This window comes from Corvus cornix, chromosome 4A (genome assembly GCF_000738735.6).
Source record: "Corvus cornix cornix isolate S_Up_H32 chromosome 4A, ASM73873v5, whole genome shotgun sequence".
In the NCBI taxonomy this organism is placed as follows: domain Eukaryota; kingdom Metazoa; phylum Chordata; class Aves; order Passeriformes; family Corvidae; genus Corvus; species Corvus cornix.
The window spans coordinates 20171853-20185387 of NC_047058.1; positions in this window are offsets into that span (position 1 = coordinate 20171853).

Below are 13535 nucleotides of genomic sequence, written 5' to 3' on the forward strand. Positions count from 1 at the left end.
TTTCACTCCTGGAAACCAGCCTCGTGGCTGGCCACAGCCACCCCAGCACCTCTGATCCCCAGAACAGTCTGGTACCTCCTCCGCGGTGAGTCCTGTCCCTCCCCTCCCTTCTCAGCTCTGTGTGTGTGGGGGGCATGCAGGGCTCAGAGGGTCTCCAGCAGCCCTACCCCATGAACAGCAGTGGCTACTCTTTGCCCCTGGCTGAGCCATGTCAGACGTGGCCACCTGAAGGGCACATTAACCCCTGGGAACAGTGCCAGGCATTGAGCGAACCACACACACCAGTGTAGGAATTAACTTCAGTGTCTGTGGCTCCATCAAGGCTCATCACTCTGGTCTCCACAGCATCTTCCTCCTTCTCCTGCTGCCCTCTGGGCAGAGGATGCCCTACAGTGTGTTCCAGAGGCAGCACATGTGAACACACACTGTTTCCTCTTGCTTGTGCAGGTACCTGGCCAGGAGATGTGGTCCTTTTTGGATGACTTGCCTTCAGCAGTTAAAATCCTTTAGCCAAAATCCTCAACTCCTCACAATGCTGGAGGACAGCTGTGAGATTCCCTGAGGAGCCCCAGCACAGGCAGGAACAGGGAGCAATGCCACAAGACCAGCTGTGGGCAACAGGAACCCATGTGTTCAACAGCTCGGAGGAATCAGCTCAATCACCTGAAAAAGGGGACCAGGAGAACAGACCACCTCCCACAGCTGCTAGATGGGGTCCCCAAGTGCAGCTCCTCTGCCTGTAGATACCAAGGAATGTCACCACTCCTCACTCCTTTGGTCACACTGTACTGGCTGCACATGGTGGAGGGGTCCCTGCTGTGGGACACCTCTCAGAAACACAGCGAGAATGATGCAAAGACCACTTTGGAATTACTTTTTGGAACTACCCGAAATACATGGGAAGATGATATCCTTCCCCATGGCAGCTCCCCGGGAGACACATCTGGTTGTATCCTGATGGCAGAGAGGGGTGCTGCCTCCCCACAGGGTCCAGAGCCCTGCCCATGCCCTACACAGTCCAGAGCAGTACAGCAGGGCCAGGGGTGTTGTTCCAGAACCCTCTCTGGGAGTTTTACTGAAACTCAGAAATGAACAAAACCAGACCAACACCAAAGGTGCTGGAACACTCACCCAACAGGAGGCTTCAGGGACCTCTGGGGTGAAATATGAGGCATTAATCACCACTGGCTCCTCCCATGCCAGTTCTGTGCAGCCTTTGGGCCTGGCAGACTGTAGTACCTGCCAGTACCACCAGCCACCTCACATGAGGTCCTGGCTTCATGAGGGGATGAGGCAGAGGTCCCTGCTGTAGAAAACAAACTTCAACTATTTCTTTTTTGGATACGTCTTCCATTTGTTATTGCTATACCTGTTTCCCAATGGCTGCTGCCTTAGAGAGGGAAACACTCTGATGCTCTTCCAGGCATGTTTCACAGGGTTGGGGCATTTTGCTTTCAGGTTTCCATCCAGATTTCTGGTTTTAGACAAGAACCAACAGGCTGCTTGTCTGGGCCTGGCTGGCAGTGCCTGAGATGAGCAACCACAGGCTTTTACTCCTTACTCCCAGTGCTCAAACACAGTGTCCCAGAGCAATGTGACCTCCCTCCCTGCGGCTGGACATGAGGTCAATGCCACCACACAGGTGAATAAGTGATGGGCCACTTGCTTGCTAATGAACTTGCTTGTGGTGCAGCAAGTGCTCTGGGACCCACACACCTGCTCAGTGTGCCAGATGTTGCTCTGCTGGTACTCACAGGTCTGTTCTGTACCCATATTCCATGGGTGCAGCATGGGACTGTTGGGTCTGTCCCATACCTGTGTCTCATGGTATAAAAAGGCTCTCAGCTGATCTCTGCAAGTTTCCCAACACCTTTTGATCAAAACGCTTTTTTAGGCCAACACACCCCTCCAAGAAAATGCAGAAGGGGCATAAAATCAGCCCTCTGGCAATTTGGAGAGCTGTCGGTGCACATCCCCACAATCCATCACAAGGGGAAGGCAGGAGCAGGACCCAGTTTGCGGCTCTGTGTTAGCTCAGGTGTGCTGGAATGGCAGAGGCCCACCCATCTCTCCTGGCCCCGCTGGCCGCCACTGGCTGCATTACATGGAGCACAGACCTCGGTCGGACTGACTCCATCACTGACCACAGACATGCAAGTCCGGCTTAACACCATTAAAAAGAGAAAACCTTCACCTGTCCCAGGCACAGCTGGGGAAAAGATGGGCCAGATCTGGGGGTCTGCGTGGTCCCCGAGCCCGGGTCCTGCTGCGGCCCGGCAATGTCCTGCTGTGTCTGTCAGGTCTCGAGTGCCAAAATACAGAGGTGTCTGGGCTGACAACTCAGAGACAGGAAGCTGTCAAGAAGTGAAGCAGGAGGATTTCCAGCTCGACTGGTTGCCTCGGGGAATCTTCCATTAGCGGCTTTAAAAGACACGTGTTGATGGTTCTTTCCCCATCTCTTTTTCTTTCTCTCCTTTCTTTGGAAAGAACTGAAACATTCCAGGATTAAAATTGCTGCAGAGATCCCTTTCCACTCTGCAGCTTTAAAGCTGATCTGTCCGTACAAAGTCCTCCCTGCATCACACATGGAGCCTAACCTAAATTTTTGTAGAATCATATTTATGGCTCGTAATTAGGGGAAGAGTCATTACAGAGCAGACTCAGGTCAGGGGAAGTTGGTGTCCTGGGGATGTGCACAGTGGGTGAATACACCAGACATGGATGGCCACGATGAAACACTCAGAAATCCTTCGTGCTGTGGGCAGCCCATCCCTTCCAGACCTGGAGCAGAAGCCTTCAGGAATTATCATCACCTTTCTGGTGCTGCAAACTCCAGGATTTGGGGTCTGAGGAGTTAATTTGAGGCATTTTTTGTCTGCAGCTCCGGTGCAGAGTCTGTGTCCCCAGCGCTAATCCTGGGCTGTCAGGTGTCTGGCACAGGAGATGCCAAGTGCTTTCCATGCTTCCTGCCCAAGCTGGACTTTAAGGAGAAAAAAAAGATGCAATGCTGGGAGTAAAACCTGACTGAATCCCTGTGGGACAGGAGCATCCGGCAGAGCACCTCAGCTAGCAGAGAGGGCAGGTGCTGCAGGAGAGGCTCTGAGACCTCCCAGTTCCAGGGCAGAGCTGCCAGAGGATGGGTCACAGGTGTCCCAGGGCTGCAGTGCCATCAGGGAAGAGGGATCAGACCCCAGCCATGGCCCTGAGAGCAGCACCATTGGTATCAGACCCCCACGCTGTCATTCCAGTACTGTTGGAACCTGCCCCTGGGCTGTGGGTGGGATTGGCAGCCTTGCACAAATTCTGTTTGCTTCCCAAATGAATGTTGGCCTGGGTTCCTACCCCACTTCCGTGCTCAGATTGCCCATGATAGCACTTCACGTGCTCAATCCTTAGTGCCGGGAGAGTGATCGAGCTTCCCACACTCCTGGGTGGGTTGGGGGGCTGTGCCCAACATCAGTGAGAGCCTGGAGTACCAGAACTCCACCAGTCCTGGCACACTCTGCACGTGGCATGAGGTTCAGAGACCTCCATACTCCTTGGTCCATATTACCTGCCTCAGGGCATGAGGAAAACACGTGAGCAGACTTGTTCCAGCTCATGCTGTTGCAGCACAGGGGAGGAAAGCTCATATGGTCCCAAAGCAGTGAAGGCAGTGGGCACAGTCTCCCACCATGCTGGGAGCAGTGTGCAAGTGATGGTGTAACCAGTTACCAGTAACCAGTAAACCCTGGGCAAGAGGTCCCCCATGGGCCAGCAGTGTTCCTTATCCTCCCACACAGCGGGCACCACTCTGCAGAGGCCTGTGGAGTGTGGTGTCCCCTTCCCACATGGCAGGGCACATGGATCCATCCCAGCAGGCGGGACCAGCACAGGCTGCTGGCAAGGCTGGACCAGCCCTGGTGCTGCCAGAAGATCCCTGTGGTCCCATTGCTCCAGCTGGCAGTGGGGTTTAACACACCCTTCCCAGTGTCCCAACACTACTGCACTGTGGCTGGTGTGACACAACCCATCTGCCCTCTCCCATCTGCCAGGTGTGCCTGGGGCCAGAGGGTTCCCCAAAGCAATGCCTCTGGGTTTTGGAGCATAAGCAGTGGAGCTGTCTGACCCACAGAGAGACCTCAGAGGGCAGGAAAAGGCAGGCAGGTACTGCTGAGGGCAGGTGGAGCAGCAGCGTTGCTGCTGCACAGCCCCGGCACAGAGCTGGCAGTGCATCAGCTGCATTCAGCCTGTGCTGATGCCGTTTTATCCCAGTGCATCCCTAATTCCGGGCTGTGTGTATCTGTGGACAGCGAGTAAGCTGGTTTTTTAATAAATGTGAAATTCTAGCTCTTGCTGCAGTGCTTTGTCAGGGACTGTGTTATTTCATGTATCTGGGTCAAGCTTATTCCTTCTTCAGTAGCAGATTCTGGGGAGCTGAAAGTGCTGCCCTTCCCCAACATCCAGCTGTGCTTCATTGCCATCTCCTTCCAGGGCGATTCATTGGGACAAAACTCCCCATGGAGCAGTTCTTTCCCAGACAAGGACTCACAATGGGAATTTCTCCCAGCACGCCTAAGCTCGAACCTTGAGCCAAAGGCAAAAGCAATTCAGCAGGGACTGAACACATCCACGCATCCCCTGGTATGCTGAGCTCCACTGGGCTGCTCTGCCCCAACAGGAAAATGCTACTGAGGAACCAGCAGGTCTTAGTTCTCCTCCAAGGTCTTTGCCAACTTGAACTTCATGCTCACAGCAAAGAGAAATCAGCACCCTCATTTGGGGCACTGCGAGGTGGGGGATGCCCGGTGTGGGCATCTGGAGAGCCCTGCTGGGCTCAGCCTGTGCGTGGGAGCAGTGGGAGGTTGGGATGCAATAACCCAATACCCTCATCAACATGCTGCTCCTTTCACCGGCTCATGCAGCTTGTTCTGGGGGAGCTAAAAATAGAGCAGTGAGCAGCTTTTGATAGACCAAGAAATTAAACAAAAATCCTGGGTTTTGTTTTCATTGAAAAGCATTTTCAAATGTCCTCATGGCTGTGTTGAAAATGATAGATAATGATTGGGCTTCAACAGAAAAGTTTGACCCTCAAGGAAGATGAGTGGGGCAGGTGGGGCAGGCTCAAGCCCTCTGTGGGGCAGCTGGGGCAGGTGGCTTAAGCCCTCATGGGTGCCTTGGCCCGGCCAATTGGAATTCGTGCCCATGAGCCGCTCACCCCCAGTGCTCTGGGTAGTGCTCAGCTGCCAGGGATTCTTCAGCAAAATCTCTGCAAACGTAAAAGCAATGCCAGGACCTCACACAGTGCGAGATGGGTGCTCAGGAAGGAGACAGAGGTGAGTACTGTGGTGCCGGCCTCCAAGGTTGCCCCACATCCATCTGGCAGAGGCTGAGATTCAAAACCATGCTACTGACATGTGATTCAGGAGTGGTGATGAAAATGTTGCATATTTTATTCTGTTTTCTTAAGATCTCCTCACCCTGTGGATGCTGAGGCTGTAGCTGGCAGCTTTGATTGGACTCACCATGCAGCTGGAGAAAACCCCCTCCCAGATATCACAGAATCACAGAATGGTTTGGGTGGGAAGGGACATTAAAGCTCATCCTGTTCCACCCCTGCCATGGGCAGGGACACCTTCCACTGTCCCAGGCTGCTCCAAGCCCTGTCCAGCCTGGCCTTGGGCACTGCCAGGGATGCAGGGCAGCCACAGCTGCTCTGACAGGTAGATGTACCTCGTGTCCCCAGCTTGCTCGCTAATCTCCTTCTGTGAAACATTTGTAAAAGCAGGTTTTCCCACTTCAGAGAGGATTTCCCACTTCAGAAATCCACACTGGCTTACCATTTGGAGTGATGGCAGGCATGCATCACCTTAGCCATCTGTCACACTTTTGGTCACACCTCCCTGGTGTGAGAAATCCCCAAGGAAAGCTCTTTGGGCAGGATGGAATCCTGCTGCTCTTCCCCTCACTGCACTGGAGTCTTGGTCAGAAGTCATAGCACAGGGACCGTGTCAGGCCTGAGACCCCGTGATGGGACCATGGGCCACCATCACAGCCAGTGCTGCACAGACTGTGCCCTCAGCAGTGCTGAGGCAGCACCACGTGCTGAATAATTGAGAATAATAAAGGAATTTCTCCAAATCAAAGCACTTCTTTCTGATAACCTGCACACAGGATTGCTGCCTGAATTCATCAAACAAATCACCGGTCCTGATGCACTTCCTCAGCTCTGATGCTCTCACTGAACCTGTTCAAAACTGGTTCAGAGAGACTTCCCTCTCTCAAACATGGGTGCAAAGGCGCCACAGGTGCCTCCTGCTTCGGGGGTGGCTTTCCAGGGCATGCTCAGTGCCCGTCTCAGTGCTCACTGTGCCGAGACTGACACATTCCTCTGCTCCTGTGGATCCCGGCCTCTCTCTGCAGCTTGTTCCCACAGTACTGATGCTCTGTTGAAAAGCTCCAGCTCACATGGATCCTCAGCTTGATCTGACAGTGAACCTTCTTTCCAGTCCTCAGCATTCCCACTGCTCTCATCCTGTGCACCCAAGTCAGTTTAATTTAGAAGACAACTCTGGAAGTGAATCCCAGCCCCAGGATGAGCTGCTGTGTTCCCCAATGCCAATGAGCCCTCCAGGATGCTGTATGACACGGGTTATTGACATGACAGAGCTGGTCGATGCAGCTGCCACACAAGAGTAGATTTAAAAGTTGAAAAGCCTCAGGGACTTAGGAAAAGAGTAAAAAAAAAAGAACATTCATACAAAATAATTCTCTAACTTTCACATCACCCCCCTGGCCTCCCCAGCCCCAGGCAGCTCTGTTCTGCACCACGAACTAATAGCTCAACATTTTTCAGGTAAAGTTGAAACAGTCTGGAGCCAGAGAATTGTCAGAAGCATGTCTGAAACAATGCTTGTCCAGCTCCTCATCTCCTGCCCTGCTGTTGGTTACAAAACATTTCCAGTTGCCTGCTCTGCCAGACGCTGCTCCCAGCCGTGTTCGTGGGGCTGTGTGGGCAGTGCCTGCCTGGGGGCTCCACGCTGGCACATGGCAGATTCTCCTCACATTATCGGCCCTGACACCTGCCCACGGCCACAGTGACCTGGGACGTGCCACCATTTGACTCGGCTCTAAGGCACAGACCAAGCCAGAGGCCACGCTGAGTCACACGTGGCCAGTAAGGGTTGTGGCTTTGGGGACCAGGCACAACCAGGCTCCAAAAATCTCTGTGAGGCAGGTGATCTCCAAAACCCCCATCATCCACATGCCTCTGGGGACATAGAGTCATGGAATGGTTTGGGTTGGAAGGACCTTAAAGCTCATCCCATTCCACCCCTGCCATGGGCAGGGACACCTTCCACTATACCAGGTTGCTCCAAGCCCCAATGTCCAGCCTGGCCTGGGACAATTCCAGGGATGGCACAGCCACAGGTCCTCTGAGCACCCTGTGCCAGGGCCTCCCCACCCTCACAGGGAAGAATTTCTTCCATATATCCAAACTAAATTTTCCCTCTTTCCATTTTGATGCAGCACTCCCTTCCTCGGGAATGACAGAGGGACTGACTGTGCCAGTCTGGGGGGAGACCTCCTGCACCTGTGCATCCTGCTGTGTGTGTACCAGGGGATTGGACATGCTGAGGTGTCCTGAGCCACAGGGAATGGCAGGGAGCCTTCCAGAAGCATCACAGATGGTTGCTAGCCTGGGTTCCCCCAGTTCACCCAATTTCCTGCAAGTAAAAGCAAGAAGGTGACCAGGCCTCAGGGGCTGTATTCCATGACAGCAGCACCTCGGCTGGGCATGGCTGTCTGGGCTCAGCCAAGCATGCTCTGAGTCACTCCAGAGATCACCCTGTGGTCATCTCAGAACTTTGGGAATAAAATCCTTGTGGGATCTGGCTGCTGAGCCAACATCCACAGACGGTGTGAGCAAACACACACTTTGGCAATCCTGTTCGCTGAACTTTGCCATCACGCCTCGGCCCCTGTGCTGGCAGGGCTGGGTTGTGTCTGTCTGTCCTGCAGCTCTGCCCAGCTGCACACACTCACCTGAGGGTCTCTGTGACCCCCCATGATGGGACCAGGGTGGGCAGGTCAGATTTGAGTTCTCTCAAGCCTTCAATTGCACCATCTGTGTGTGGTGAGGATGGCCTTGGGGCAGCTGAGAGGAGCAAATTCCCCCTGGGATTTTGGAGTGTGGAGGGAGAGGAATAGGTCAGCTCACAGACCTTGGCGATGGAGAGTGGCTGGACCGTGGGCTCAGCATGTGGCTCTTTGTCCAGCCCAGTCAGACCAGGGCATCTACAGGCAGGTGAGATGTGACAAAAACTGTTGTCACTGCTGAACAAATGGCAGTGGGAGCCCAGATCTCATCACCCAGCGGTGGTGGGCAATGAACGGGGTCAGCAGGGAGCATTGGGAAAGCTGGGAGGACTCGGGGGTTCTTCAGGTCGTGCCAGCCCTCCTTTCAGGGAGCTGTCAGCACCTCACAGAGCGAGTAAGGCACCTTTAACACCAGCATGAAGCTGCTCTTTACAGCTGCTCTTTGCAGGGGTTTAACTACCTGAGAAAATCACCCCTCCTGCTAAATAAGGGAGCCAAGCACAAGCCCCTCCACAGCTGATATGTGTGTTAATCACTGGAAAACAGGGAGAATAGGAGTGACCCAGTGCCTTTATGGACACCACATATCGAAATAGCTGCACGTGCTGTCAGGACCCCCAGGCAGGACTTGGCTCTCCCCAGGACTCTCACGGTGTTGGGGCTCAGAGGACACCTGGCCACGCCAGCTGCACCAGGAGGGAACTTGGCCATTGGAATAGGATCTTGGAGCCTCTGTCAGTGAAAGGGGCAGAGGAGAGAAAAACAGAAAGGGAAGTTTCCAGTTTTTAATTTTTTCCCCAAAATTTTGCCCATTCATTCTGGGCATATGGCCAGAAAGCAATAAAAATCTGTTCTGTTTAGAAACAGCTTAGAAACACATAAATAATTGCAGTTTGGGGTGGCGAGAACTGCAAATACAGGGAGTTGTAAGTTCTTGAGTTTATTAACATCTGAAGGGGATAACGAGAGCTTTATAACACCAAATTGAATTGAACACTCCAATTTGGGGATGTAAAATTTGCCATCATGAGCCATAATTATATACCTTCCTGGCATTGTTGTTGTTTCTCTACAAGCAAAAAAATATGAGGAAGTGGGGTTTTAATTGATGTAATAAACAAATTTGTGCCCATTTCTCAATGATTTGTTGGTCTGGGGAGGGAAGCTGTGACCAGTGGGCTGGCGGGAGTCAACACAACCCTCTCCTGGGCCCTGCGCTGCTTGGGCAGGGTGTGCAGGGAGAGAAGGGGGTTCCCCAGCGTGCCTGATCCCTGTCTCCTTGTGCCGGCAGGGAAACTGCCTTCAGGGTCAGGCCCGACTAGCTGTGCTCACCTTCCTTGTGCTAATTGGAGAAAGATCTGATTTTTAGCCAGGCCAGGGAAAAAGGTCCTCATTAGTGAGTGGGTTGTGAATGTTTCAAGCCCTGGAAGCCCTCACTGGAGCGTGGGAGGGCAGGGCAGCCCCAGGAGAGGGGAAAACACAGGAATATTTGCAAGGAGGAGGACAGGGGAGCTAATGCCAGCAGGGCTGAGACACTCAGCCTTGTGTTCACAAGGAGAGCTCCTGCCACCATAACCAGACACAGATCTGGGCTGGCAAGTGGTGCTGGGAACTAGAGCATGATCCCACGGCAGTGGGGAATAGGAAGGGCTGTGCTGGGCAGTCTGCATGGAAGACCAAATCTCTGCCGGTGATGGTAGTACCAGAAGAAAGCAGACCCACTGCAGTTAAAAACATTTTCTCCTCTGTCCAGGTTTTTTATTTCAATGCAGGTTCTTTGGAAATAAACACACATCAAAGGCAAAAACCAGGAGCGCTGGCCTTGGCTCTGCTGCTCACCCACGCTGGGTTTGTTTCACTGTGCACTGGTCCTGGCACAGCGAGGTGGAGGATGTGGAGCTGCTGTGTCAGACTGACCATCCCACATGTCTGCACCGTGAGCCAGGGCCAGGGCAGGGAACCTCGGGAACAGCTCCCCATGCACAAGGAGCCCGCTGGAAATGCTGCCCCTGTCTCCAGATTACATGTCCCCGGTTCAGCAGAGCCTCCTATCCTCCTATCCCTTCCGGAGTTCCCACTGCGTTCCCACGGTGTCTGAAGGACACGCTGGATGTCAGCTGGGCTGGAAAGAGCTGGGGTGACCACACTGGCCCCCAGCCCATGCCCCTGACCCTCTTGGCACAGCTTGGCACAGACATCCCGTGGCTCCAGGGACAGTTTGAGGAGTTTGTTCTTCTGTTGTCCCCAATCCTTTGTGATCCGCTGCAGGGGCAAAGCATTGTGAATCAGAGCAGGGACAAATCCAGCTGAGAAATAACCCAAAGAAAAAGAAAGGCAAGAAAGAGGGGTTATTTTTCAGCTGTCTGATTTCTCAGTTTGGTTCATCCTGTACTGGCTCAGTCCAAGGTCAGGGAGGAGATGGGGACTGTGAGCAGGGCTTGTTCTGGGCTGACCCCATCCTCTCCCTTCCTGGACTGTTCACAGCCCAGAACCTGGAGCCAGGAGCTGCCCCTGGGCTGGAGCTGAGCCAAACTCTAGCACAGGTCCTGAGCTAAGGGTCACCTCTATCCCTGTCCACAGGGAGAGGCAGCTGTGACAGGACTCAATTACCTGGGCAGTTCATGGGTTACAGATGCCCAGTCCTGGTCATCTGTAACCTCTTCCCACCACATCACCCGGCAGTCAGTCCTGGCATGGGAGGAGCAGAGGTGCTGTGTGCTTCTGAGGAGACACAATTTTGGTATTGACAGGTACTTAATGGCCTCTCACAAGAGATGCTCGCTCCTTGCTCCTGAACAAAAGTGATGGGATGTGCAGCATTAGGGCAGCAATTTATCCACCGAGGTCCCCAGCTGTGATGCTCAGTGGGAGCAGAGGTTTGCTGAGGGCTTGTGGCACGATTTAACCCACAAGAGGCCAAGAGAGGAAGCGGGGCTTCCTCTGCACTCTGTCCCATCCTCTTCTTCCTTCACCTGACACTGAAATGGCCCATTGATCACTGCTGGATGGTGCTGGGGCATGTTAGCAGCTGAGCCTGGCAGCAAGGGCTGTGCTGCACAACATCCCCACCCTTCCCTCCAGCATCCCCAGAACTCCCACCCCAGAAGTTTCCCAAACCTTTGATTTTCTTGGTGCTGGTGGCTCTGATGACGGTGACTGGCTTTGAGATAGCAGCAGGAGAGACAACCATTTGTGCTGCTGTGGCACCAGGAGCACGGCACAGCCCCAGGGCAGCTGTCTGCACCCTGAGCTCCTCTGCTGCCCACATCACTGCCTGGCACCAGTGGCACCAGTAGCACCAGTGTCTGTCTCCTGGCCCCCCCAGGCTGCCTTCCCTGACAGCACAGTGGACTGAGTCACCTGGCTCCAATCTCTGAATATAAGGTCTTAAAGACCTTTGTGAGAGAACGTGATGTTACTGGGGGCCAGAGATGCACTTTTCACATGTCAGCCCCTTCCCAGACCTGGCAGAACCTTTCTCCCTGCACTAAGGTCATGTGGGCTGCTTGCTCCTTCCTCGCAGGCATGTTTTCTGGGAGCAGTTCTGCCCCACATGCTCCAGAGGATGGGTTTCCAGGGAGTCTTGCTGTCCCTGAGCAGGGGTTTGTGCTCCTCCAGCTGAGGGGGCCTCTGCCCATGGAGCTTCAGCAAGGAGACAGAACTGGGCAGTGAGTGTGAGAGCGCGGGAGCAGGCGCTGGGAAACGCCGATGGACACGGCCTGGGAGCGGTGGCACAGCCGGTCAGCCAGCGATGGGCTGCAGCCAGCCCCGGCACATCAGTCCCGCCACGTGCGTCTGTGCTTTCGCACACTGATGTGAGTCCTCCTGACAAGCCCGCCCTCCTGTCACCGGCTTTCAAGCCTCTCCCAGCCCCTCAGCATCCTGCCATGCACAGGACAGGCACAGGCATCCTGGCTCCGGAGCAAAGGCAGGAGCAGCTGGATCCTCTTGCACAGGGTGGAGCTGCACCCACACCACTGGCCAGTCCTGTTCCCCTCTGGCTCCCCACCACACTGTTCACCTGCCCTGCTTCCACTGATGTTTGAAACTCCAGCAGCCTGAAAGCCCCCCTGAGAATGCCTCTTTCCTCCCAGCTCACTGACAGAGCACTTGGACAGCACTGAGTCAAGGAGAGGGTCCCCTTGCCGTGTGTCCCCCCAGTGCAATCCCCTCTGCCTCATGGGCAAGCTCTACCAGCTGGGAAAGGTCTCATGGATTTGGTCTCTGGTACCCCAGTGGCACTGGGCTGGTGGCACCGGTCTGGAAGCATGGCTCTGGGCACATGGATGGGAGCCACTGGACTCTGTGGGTGCACCCCAACGGGGGGACATGTTCCGTGGTGAGCCCTCTGAGTGCCTCGGGCCAGTGTCTGTGCTGCAGGTGGGCTCTTTGCAGCACCGGTGCAGGGAGTTCTGCACCCACCACTTGCAAGGGATTGGTGAGGGGCATGTGTCCTCCTCTTCCCTAATCTTCCAGAAGGGGAAGCACCTGTGTTTGTCCTCTTAGCAATGCCTGAGCACCAGAGGTGCCATTGTTGCACATTCACACGGTGCTGGAGGGCTCCATGGACACCCTCGTTCCCAAGGCGGGGATGTAGAGGACAGCATGGCTCCAGACACTACCCCAGTGCCACCGTGCCATTCATCCATGTCACACTGTCCTGAGCACATCCCGAGTCCCTGGTCTGGCCCAAGGGCTCTGCTGTCCTGGGCACTGGGGGAGTCTGGTCTCCCATGGGTGCACTGCCCTTCACCTACCACCTCTCGCTGATGGAAATGTGCAGCAAACCAGGGCACCAGAGGATCTGGGCTAGAAAATCAGCTGCACTGATTTATTTATTAACCCAGATCTGCAAAAGCAGGAAGACAAGCTACAAAAGCTGGAGAAGCTGCAAAATCCTGCCCTTCCTCCCTGCTTCCCTGGGGGAAAGATCAAACATAGAATCAAACCCCAGGCCCTTGGTTCAGGCCCGAGGTTTTCCCCTGAGCATCATCACTGACTCCATTCAATCTCCTGCCTGTCCCCTCCCCGTGCCCTGCTGCTGCAGCACTGGTGCGCAGCTGTGCCCCCAAACACTGCGGAGGATATGGGTTAAAGCTGACTGGGCAAAGCAGAAAGGCAAGTTCTGCTTCCAGTGTCTCCTGGCTTTGGGTCCTTACAAGGTCACACAGGCACTTCCCCAGGGGAAGGTGGCCCCACATCCTTCAGCAGTGGAGTCATTCCAGGCTTTTTGAAGGTCAGGGCTCCTGTAGCTGCACAGGGCTGATGGATGGAGCTGCCGGCAGCTGTGGTCCTGCCCTTGTCCCATCCCTGGGCTTGCTAGGTCTTTCCGAGCCCTTTGGGGCTCACCTTGTGAGCTGCTGCTGCCAGCCCAGAGCCAGGCACTCACTCTGTGGGCAAATGCCTTTTCCTCTTTGTGTCCATCCCTCAGCAACAGCATTTTGCATATAAACCTC